General features: G+C 42.8%; 1 pseudogene; it reads left to right on the forward strand.

The window, feature by feature from the left end:
* The first annotated feature begins 5,066 nt into the window (after positions 1–5,066).
* Positions 5,067–5,582, forward strand: LOC116558817 (annotated as a pseudogene).
* Positions 5,583–10,865: the final 5,283 nt, after the last annotated feature.

Below are 10,865 nucleotides of genomic sequence, written 5' to 3' on the forward strand. Positions count from 1 at the left end.
ACCTGGCCCTACTGTTATTTTTTTAAGCCCTAAATTCAAGGAAAAATATCTGGCTTTGAAGAGAGTCATCATGTTCAGTAACATTTCTGGTCTTCAAATGAGCTCTCCCAGTGGTCTTGGAGTTTGGCTGTATTCTGAATGGTCTCTTGACTGTGTCTTTGCTCTCTCACTAGATTACAAGTTCTGTGAAAGCTGTAGCCAGTCCTTCATCTTTGTGTATGTGGCTCCCATCACAGCATCTGGCATATAGAAGGATATCAACACATGCTTGTGAAATGTTGAAACTAATCAGAATTTTACACTAAGAATCATATTTGACCAAGAAAAATCTGTATTTGTATCTGTCAACTTAAAAAAAATCACACAATTATAAATTTAGAAAGGATATTTTCTTTTCTTTTCTTTTTTTCTTTTGTTTGAAACAGGGTCTCACTCTATCACCCAATTTCATGGCTCACTGTAGCTTCAACCTCCCTGGGCTCAGGTGATCCTCTCACTTCCTTAGTAGCTGGGACTACAGGGCATGTGCCATCATGCTTGACTAATTTTGGTACTTTTTGTAGAGATGGGATTTCTCTATGTTACCCAGGCTGGTCTCAAACCCCTGGGCTCAGGTGACTCTTCTGCCTCAGTCTTCCAAAATGCTGGGATTACAGGTGTGAGTCACTGTGCTCAGCCAACCTTATTTCTTTTTCTTTTTGGTACAGATGTGGTTTTGCCATGCAGGCCAGGCTGGTTTTGAACTCCAAGCTGGTTTTGGCCCCAAGTGATCTGCTGCCTTGGCCTCCCAAGGTGCTGGTATTATAGGCATGAACCACCACACCCAACTTAATTTTATTTCTTGTAAAGTGTTACAGCCTGTAAGGTGGTTATTCTGACAGGCTGGAAAGTATAGCCCCCAGCCAAAGACAGAAGTAGGCACTTTGAGGAAGTGGAGGGTGGAATAGAAATTTATGTTGAATGGGTTGGCCAAGTACACATATTCAACAGATTACAGGAGGCATATGAATATTCATGAAGGTGTTTCTAATGTATATATACAGAACAAATATGGCTGTTACATATAGCCCATGTTCATTCTGGGGTGGAGACAACATTCAAATGTATTAAAATTAGGCCATATATGTCAAAAGGTGAAGCAGGGACACGAAGGCACTCAAGTGCGCAGCCTCTGTGAACAGTCCATGCTGGTAGTCTTCTTATTAGGAGAAAGTTACTGAAATCAGTCTCTTGTCCAATCAAAGCTGCAGTTATAGCTTGTGGAACAAGGGCCTCAGTTAGTCACTGTCTGGCGATGGATGAACTGTAATTGTTTTAATAGTGCTTATCTTGAGGTCAGTGCTTGATTAGCTGCTAGAGAAAAAGAAAAACCTTGTGGTAGTTAGAACATAATTTGTTATTTAAGTGTAGAGATGTGTGATTTAACCCTTGCCTGGCATAGCCTTAGGTCTCTATTACATTTGGTGTTTTAATGCCACAAGAAGTCTGTTCTTTCAGTCTCATGATCCCTATTATAATAATAATACCAGTCAGTCATGTCTAAACCGCAAAAGGGAGTAGGTGTAATGAGCTATGTCTGACTTCCTGTCTTGTCATAGCTAAGAACTCAAGTTTCTCAGAGGTTCCTTGACCAATAGAGGGTCCATTCAATTGATTTTTAGTTCTCCTACTCCTCGATGTTTCTGCCAACAGAAGCTTTGACTCAGAAGAAAATGTATTACAATACAATTTCATTATGGCTGTGATATGAAAAGGAAACACAATCTACTTTCAGACAGAATACTCCAAGAAATGTACCATTTTACATTTGTTCCCATTATCTTTCAATCTATGATAAAATCAATAATAATGATATTAGTATTAATGGCAATTGAGCAAATTATTTTCTTCCCTGCACTGTTGAATGTTCACTTTTACATGGAATGTCTTCATGAAAGCCACCTTGTAAAATGAGAGCAAATTTTGCTTCCACTTGAGAGATGATAAGATAAGATCCAGGTAAATTAAATAACTTGCTGAGGGCTACCATCTGGAAAGGAACACCACTGCTGGCTAACCAAGTCAGCCAACCAGAGAACTTGGCTTTTTGCTATTACACATGTACACACACATTCTGAAGTCCTTCTAACTTAGCAATTCACCAGTAAAAGCCAAAACTGGGCTTGTGAAAGTCCAAGTTAAGAATGGACTACTATCTCTGCCCTGCCTCTAATCCAAAACCCAAACCATTCCTTAGGCATCTCCCCAATAATTCCTCTGCTAAGAGATCTGGGTTTCAGATCTATCTATATGATTTGGGGCCAATAATCAACTTTCTACAAGCTAGTGTCCCTCAAAAGAGCTTCCTTCTAGGAAGATAGTACTTTTGAATTTCTAACCCAGTCTATCACCGAAAGGATTTTATTCTATAAAATTTCATCAAAGGTGATTGGCTTTTATGTTAATAATACCAGGCCATTCTTCTGGTATGATCAGCTCTGGGCTTCCTGTCACAACCCAGCTTGCCCCTATCTGCTTAGGGCTGCCTAATCAGCCAGAAGACCATAAGAAAAGGGCACCCATTCTTTGTCACCTGGAACAGGACTGCTATGAAGCACTTTCAACAACTTGTGCTTGAGGCCTTGGATTCCATAGAGCATGCTCCAGTGTACCAGAGGATTCAAGTCCCTGGCAGCCCCCTTTCTATCCTAAGCTGGGCCACCTCTCTTGGGACCACCAGGACATTGAACTGCTTTCCCATTCCTGTGGACTTCTGAAATGGGTCCACCTGAGACAAGAACCCAGAGTGCGTAGCACATTTAGGCTGGGCAGAGCCACCCACCTAGGAACTGATATGACTGCAACCCAAGAGCAGAAACAGATGCCCCCAGGAGAGGCAGATGTCACAGCCTCCCTTGAGCCCTACCTATGCACTCCCTGACTGCCTCATTTGGCTGGATCACCCTGCTCCAGGAACAGACAACTGGAGCCTGAGAGATCTGATGATGGAGACCTACCAAGCGTCAACCTCCTCCTGCCTCCAGCAGCCACCAACCAATGTTCCAAGTCTTGTTGACAGTGGAGCCCAGTAGCTGAGTTGATGCAGAGTAGCTGAGTTGATGCAGAGTTGCCTCTGACACCTGCCTTTAGCCTCCTTGAGATTCTTTTCACTGAGACTCTTCAATGGGTGATCCCGTGCCAAAAGATATTATTACCATGAAACCTCTAGGTTTGCTCAAACACAATGGTAGAGATTGTGCCTGCAGAGAAATTTGTATGTATATTTTTGCCCATGCAATAAAACCATACAAAAATGCAAAATTCTTACCCATGCATGTTTCTGGTTTGGCTGTTGAGGAAGGACAGGGAACAGTGGAGCTGGTGGCTAGGGCAGGGCCAGGACAGGTGCATGGCCCTTGGTGCAATAGGGAAGAATCCAGTGTGAACATAACTTTGATTTGTACAGAGGTGACTGAGTGTTTTAAAGTGAGACTGAGGGAATAGGGAGGGGTATGAGTGAAGAGGACCTGAGTAGAAACAGGAAAGTGAAAAATTACAGAAAGTGGAAAGAGAGAATTGGCCTATATGAACTGAGTCTCCTAACTGGGGCTAAACAAAGCTAGGCTCCTGCCCTCCTGCAGAGGCTGGGAGACAGGAGCCGTATCTTCAGGTCTTGACTGGAACACACAGTATATTATTTTTGTAGCCTTGACCTTTCTCAGCCAGGCATCTAAAGGAGGGCTAGGGTCATCCCAGAGTTGTGGCCCTGAGCTGTTAGAAACTATGTTAGTGTTTTTCAAGTCTTTATAGGCCAAGGTTGAAGCTTAGTAAAGAGTACTCCCAGAAGCCTGTCTAGAGATTGATCAAGGAGATAATCTTTGTCAACTAAAGAAAAAAATCAAGCTTTTAAAGATTTAAGTTTAGTTTTATTTAGAAGTCTTTCTGAGGACTACGGACTGAGGATTATAGCCCTGGAGGAGTCTTTTAGATAAGTTTTCAGACTGCTTGGAAACAGCATTTCTGCTCATAACTTACACACATGTCACAGAGGTTTCAGTATGCCTTCAGAACTTACATCAAACTTGCTCAGAAGTTACATTAAAGCAGAATCACATCAAGGCTTGGGTGCAAGAGTACATCTGGTGATAGATTACAGAACATAATCACTAACCCTGTCACATATTATTTGTAGGAAAAGGCAAGGACTAAGTTCATTTATCTTTTAAGGAACATAGTGACTCAGACAGGAGATGTGGGGGGCAATATGCTGTATCCTGTTTTGTCTTTAAAGCCTTCTCCTAGAAAGGTGGACATCATCACAGAACGAGGGACTTTGTGAAATTATGCTGGCAACAGAAATGGGCAAACTGGATTTTTACATTGCAACTTTGTCACAAATAAGTTACTGGGGATGTAAGGCCAAGAGGAGGCACCTTCCTGCACCATAAGAAAGCTGAGAATGGGAAGAGAAGGCAGGAGTGCAGGACGGAGATACCAGGGTACTCTGGGGGTGGTTTGCAGAGCTAGGACCTCAATTTTGGGTAGGGACCAAGATGCCAAACAAATCTCCAAATTTGCCAAATTAACTTCTGTCTAGGTTCCTGGATGCTGTTCCAGGTGTTGAAGAAAGGATCAACCTAGGACTAGTGTGGTGGCTTATGCTGAATTGGGAAGACACATGAGGAAGAAGCAGGGAGAACCAAGCAGTCACCTAGCAAGGCCAATTCTGGAAGAGCACGTTTGGGGAAAATGAGATTAAGTAGAACCAGGAAAGTTCTAGTGGGAAGACAAGATTGGTCCAAATGAATTTAGTCTCCTAACTGGTGAGGCCAATTCTGGATAAGCAGATTTGGGAGAAATGGGCAAAGCCTCCCTTCTTCCAGGATATGTGGGTTTCCTTCATCACAGTTGCCACCATATGAATTTCTAGGATGAAGTGGTCAAAATCTCCTGAGAACCTTGAGCTTAAATTGTGTTTGTGTAACAATTTCCCTAAGATTCCAATAAAAGAACTAGGGGGGTTTACAGAGTGAAGTAGAAGGGACTGATAAAGACCCTCTTGACCAAACCCTAGACAGTCTCCTTACCTATGCTTGGAAGTTAGACATAGCCTCAAGAGCCCAATTTTAGCCAGAATCCCCTGTCTTCAACATCTGATTCACTCGAGAGTTCAACAGCAAGTTTCCAAGATGCCGCCCAAAGGAAAAAGTGGTTCTGGAAAAGCGGGGAAGAGGGGAGCAGCCTCCGGGAGTGACAGTGCTGACAAGAAAGCTCAAGGTCCCAAAGGTGGTGGCAATGCAGTAGAGGTCAGACACATTGTATGTGAAAAACATGGCAAAATCATGGAAGCCATGGAAAAGTTAAAGTCTGGGATGAGATGAAATGAAGTGGCCACACAATATAGTGAAGATAAAGCCAGGCAAGGGGGTGACTAAGGTTGGATGACCAGGGGGTCCATGGTGGGACTATTTCAAGAGGCAGCATTTGCCTTGCCTGTAAGAGGGGTGGATAAACCTGTGTTTACAGACCCATCAGTTAAGACAAAATTTGGATATCATACTATTATGGTTGAAGGAAGAAAACAAAATCATATGAAAGACTGAAAAAAAATCTGATTCACCCTCGATATCTGACCACATTCCTTATTCTCCAATTAATATCTGATCACCGTGGTCTGCCTATAGCAAGGACACTGTTAGGTCACTTTAGAAAAAATTAACCTATCCTTGTAGTAATTTTTCATTTACTAACCCCCCTCCTTCCCCACTTTCCATCCCTACCCCTCAGTCCTTGGCTGTAAATTCCAATCTCTATCCGCTAGTGCAAAGCACACCTATGGAAATAATTCTGCATAAAGTCTGCCTTAGCATCTTAACAACTGCATAACCATTTTTTCTTTGACAAAAATAGATTATCTTTGAGCTCTTGAAGAGGTAGGAAACTTTCTGTCACATAAGTCCCATATCCAGTCCTGAAGCCTTTTCTTGCCTGAGAATTGTTAGGGCTGGTTTCCTGAGGAAATAAAAATATTTTACTCCAAAATCTATTTCTTTAGACTTGGTGGCTCATGTCTGTAATCCCAGCACTTTGGGAGGCAGAGGTGGGTGGATCATGAGATCACAAGGTCAGGAGTTTGAGAGCAGCATGACCAATATGATAAAACCCCATCTCTACTGAAAAAAAAAAAAAAAAAAAAATAGCTGTGTGTGGTGGCTCATTTCAACTACTTGGGAGGCTGAGGCAAGACAATCATTTGAACCCAGGAGGCGGAGGTGGCAATGAGCTGAGATTGCACCATTGCACTCCAGCCTGGGCAACAGGGCGAGACTCTGTTGCAAAAAAAAAACAAAAAAAAATCCATTTCTTTGGCATACTTTGTGATGGTGGTTCAGAGGGCCTGCAAACAGAAGTAGTCCTAAAAACTGTGTTTTGTGAGGGAGACTCCTCTGTAGAGAAAACCTGTATTGATGTAGCCAGGCTTTTTCTGAAAGTCTCTCTTGTATACAGGAAAGATTAACTGAGAATCTGATCCTTTTAAAAGTCTGCAAGAAATATTTGCCATTTATTTTCTCTGACGGCTGTTACCTGTGAGGTTTTAGCACTACAACAAGACCACGTTTGCTAGCCAGGCCTCCTCTTCTTTCTCTCTCTCATAACCTGTCCTTGCCACTATAACCTGATTTACCACCATAACCTGTTTTGGGCCATGCTCCAAGCCCCCATTCTTTCCGGTATCCTTAAGTTGGTATATAAACATTCGTACCTCATTGCGGAGTTAGTGTGACTTTCCCCCAATGCATGCTAGTAAATTTCTATACCATCTCTCCTAGTAATCGGACTTTTGTCAGTTGATTTTTCTTAGAACCTTCAGAGGATGAAGGGAAATTTTCCCTTGGCTTTTACAGTTTTGGTGCTATCAGCAGGATCCAAAAGTCTCTTTGCTGTTCTGCAAATTGCAGAGAAGGGAACCTAGGACCTGACCAGATGGCAGAAAGGTAAGATTTTCTTACCAGACAGACTCTTAAGTCTCTCTCTCTGGGGAATCCAGTCAAGTGGATGGCAAAAATCACTGTATGTCTCTTTTTCCTCAGCAAAATTTTGATTAATAGGAGAAAAATATTTTTGTGGCTAGTAATGAGTCTAATAACTCTGATGATTATTCATATTGTCTGGGCTCTCTCCTCCCAGAAATAGTCTTCTTTGTCTTTCTGTGTTGTTCTGTGATAAAGGACACGATAGTGTGGCGATAAGGGATACCACAGTGTGGAACATGGGCCTAAACCTCCTATAAGCCCTTTTTTCAAGCCAACCCTGCAACTGGTCAGGTTTGTGATTGTGATCAGAGCAGCATATAAACTTTGCTGTGGATCTCCAAAATAAAAACGGAATGAGGTTCCCTTCTTGTCTTGCTTTATGTCCTTGAATGCTTGACCTGTGACCCAGTGGGAGCACTCTCTCTTTGTCTCTGTCATTTGGGTGGCATGATTTTCAGGTCATGTCTGGTGGCCAGTCTGAAAATGGCTGGGGACCAGAGACACATAAGGTTTGAAGCAACACACATTTTGTTCCAAATGTGTCAAGCTCTTGAGGTAGTTTGTCTTTAAAAGTCCCATCTCAGGGCTGGTTGTGGTGGCTCATGCCTGTAATCGCAGCATTTTGGGAGGCCAAGGCAGGCGGATCACCTGAGGTCAGGCGTTCAAGGCCAGCCTGACCAACATGCTGAAACCCCGTCTCTACTTAAAATACAAAAATTAGCCGGGCCTGGTAGTGCGTGCCTGTAGTCCCAGCTACTCGAGAAGTTGAGGCAGGAGAATCAGTTGAACCTGGGAGGCAGAGGTTGCAGTGAGCCGAGATCACACCATTGTACTCCAGCCTGGGGGACACAGAGACTCTGTCTAAAAAAAAAAAAAAAAAAAAGTCCCACCTCTACAGGGCTTTTGTTGCCTCATCCCTTATTGCTGGGTTAGTGCTGGAAAAGTCCTATCCTACCTACAAGAGTCTACTTGGTGTCACAGATTAAGAGGTCTGTGACTGGTGACCCCCACAAATTTGTAAGTCACCAGAGGCAATGTATGCACAAACAGAATCCTTAACCATGTGTGGCAACAAGAATCTTTCTATCTCAGCCGATTTCTGGGAGTAAATTTTTGAGGGAGAGGATCTTTGAGATTGCCACTTCTATGTCTCTTCAAGAAACATCTTTTTCTCTTTTTTTTTCTTGAGACGTTTTCTCGCTCTCTTGTCCAGGCTGGAGTGCAGTGGCGTGATCTCTGCTCACTGCAACCTCCTCTTCCCAGGTTTAAGCGATTCTCCTGCCTCAGCCTCCTGAGTAGCTGGGACTACAGGCGCATGCCACCATACCCAGCTAATTTTTGTATTTTTAGTAGAGACGGGGTTTCACCATGTTGGACAGGATGGTCTCCATCTCTTGACCTCGTGATCTGCCTGCCTCAGCCTCCCAAAATTCTGGGATTACAGGCATGAGACACTGTGCCCAGCCGAAACATCTTTTTCTTAAATAATAAAAACTTACAATAAACCTAGAAATTTATAGCTTGGGTTTTCCAATGAAGAGGCTATTGGATTAGGTCTCACTGAATTAGGTATACCAGTGGAAATTGTAATTTTCTTTTCTTTTTTTTTTTTTTTGAGACAGAGTTTCACTCTTGTTACCCAGGCTGGAGTGCAATGGCATGATCTCGGCTCACCGCAACCTCCGCCTCCTGGGTTCAGGCAATTCTCCTGCCTCAGCCTCCTGAGTAGCTGGGATTACAGGCACGCGCCACCATGCCCAGCTGAATTTTTGTATTTTTAGTAGAGACGGGGTTTCACCATGTTGACCAGGATGGTCTCGATCTCTTGACCTCGTGATCCACCCGCCTCGGCCTCCCAAAGTGCTGGGATTACAGGCGTGAGCCACCACGCCGGAAATTGTAATTTTCAATGTCCAGACAATGGCTCCTTTAAATTAGAAAGACTCTTAAACTCAAAAAAAATTTTTAAAGTTCTCTCACTCTCAGCAATTGCCTTATTTGTATGTACAGTATAGGAAGATTACATTAAAAGAAAGACATATAATGGTGTCATGGCTAGCCTTAGAAATTATCTTGACAAAATTAAAGAGCAAACCCCTAACTAAAAATAAAGTTAAAACCTTTTATGAGCTCAAACACCTTACTTTGGATCTCCTTCAAGATTCACTAAGTAGTCTGGTCCACCTTGTAGTCTAACTAAAATTCTGTGCTTTCACCGAGTGGCCTGGGTTTGACTCCTGGGCAGGGATTCAGCCCCTTTTGGTTTGATAATTGTGTGACTTTTTACTTTTGGGGTACCCATTTGTTTTTCATCTTTTTCCTTTCCATGGACAGCTTTTGATTGTCTTCTAGCTGTGAGGGCCCATGGGGATTTTTGGGCCTTTATTTGTGATGGCCAGCTGAGAATCTGAGACCCTAGAGAATATAATCAGACAGATGTAAATTATACCCCATTTGTGATTAGCCAAACTCTTACTTCATTGAGCTATCTTTGAAGTTAGTTCTGGATCTTGTGAGGACTTCTTTGTACCTCTTTGTAGACACCTCATGCATTCTTGGTTAAGTAGGGTGCCTTTGGTTACAAAGATCAAAAGCCAGCAATGTCAACTGCTTGTCCCAGCTAAAATCTGATATGAAATTTTAAAATATTTTTTTAATTTAAAAAAAGCTACATGGTCAGAAGTCAGCTTAATTAAAAGCTAATATTCAAGTCATATACATACACACACACACACACACACACACACACACACACACACACACGAGGCCTATACCAGTGGCATAGACCAGTGGCCATTGTGAGGACTGGGGACATGACCTGTACATCATTTTCCGTAGTCCAGCTGTGCCTCCTGGCCATGCTGAGAGAAATCAGATCCTACAGAGATTGTCTTGAGAGCTCTTTCCTTTGTCTTGGGTTCTACATCTGGTACATAACAGTTAAAATTGCTTATTTACTTGATTTTTCACTAAAAATCAGAGTTACTAAGCATTATTATTATTATTATTATTATTATTATTTAGACCTAGTCTTGCTTTGTTGCCCAGGCTGGAGTGCAGTGGTGCAATCTCTGCTCACTGTAGCCTCTGGCACCCCCACCCTGCCCCCAGTTCCAGCAATTCTCCTGCCTCAGCCTCCTGGATAGCTGAGATTACAGGCGCATGCCACCACACCGGCTAAGTTTTGTATTTTTAGTAGAGACAGGGTTTCCCCATATTGGCCAGACTGGTCTCGAACTCCTGACCTCAGGTGATCCCTCTACCTAGGCCTCCCAAAGTGCTGGGATTACAAGACATGGGCCACTGCACCCAGCCTAAATGTTCATATTATAATTATTATATATCATTAAAATTTTAGGCCGGGCATGGTGGCTCATGCCTACAATCCCAGCACTGCAGAAGGCTAAAGCTGGTGGATTGCTTGAGCCCGGGAGTTCAAGATGATTCTGGGCAATATGGTAAAACCTTGTCTCTACAAAAAAAAAAAAACCCATAAAATTAGCCAAGCGTGGTGGTACATGCCTGTAACCCCAGCTACTCAGGAGACTGAAGTAGGAGTATTGCTTGAGCCCAGGAGGTCTAGGCTGCAGTGAACTATGATCATACCACTGCACTCCAGCCTGGGCAACAGAGTAAGATCCTCTCTCTCTCTCTCAAAAAAAAAAGGCTTCTAGATAAAAAAAAAAAAAAAAATCCTTCTATATACAAAATACATACAACATATACAAAAACACTTCTAAATTCAATGTATACAAAAAGGATGTTTTAAATAAAGAAAGTTGGCAGGGCAAAGTGGCTCATGCCTGTAATCCCAACACTTTGGGAAGCTGAGATGGGCGAATCACCTAAGGT

This window comes from Sapajus apella, unplaced genomic scaffold (genome assembly GCF_009761245.1).
Source record: "Sapajus apella isolate SASKATOON/1434 unplaced genomic scaffold, GSC_monkey_1.0 scaffold1, whole genome shotgun sequence".
Lineage (NCBI taxonomy): Eukaryota > Metazoa > Chordata > Mammalia > Primates > Cebidae > Sapajus > Sapajus apella.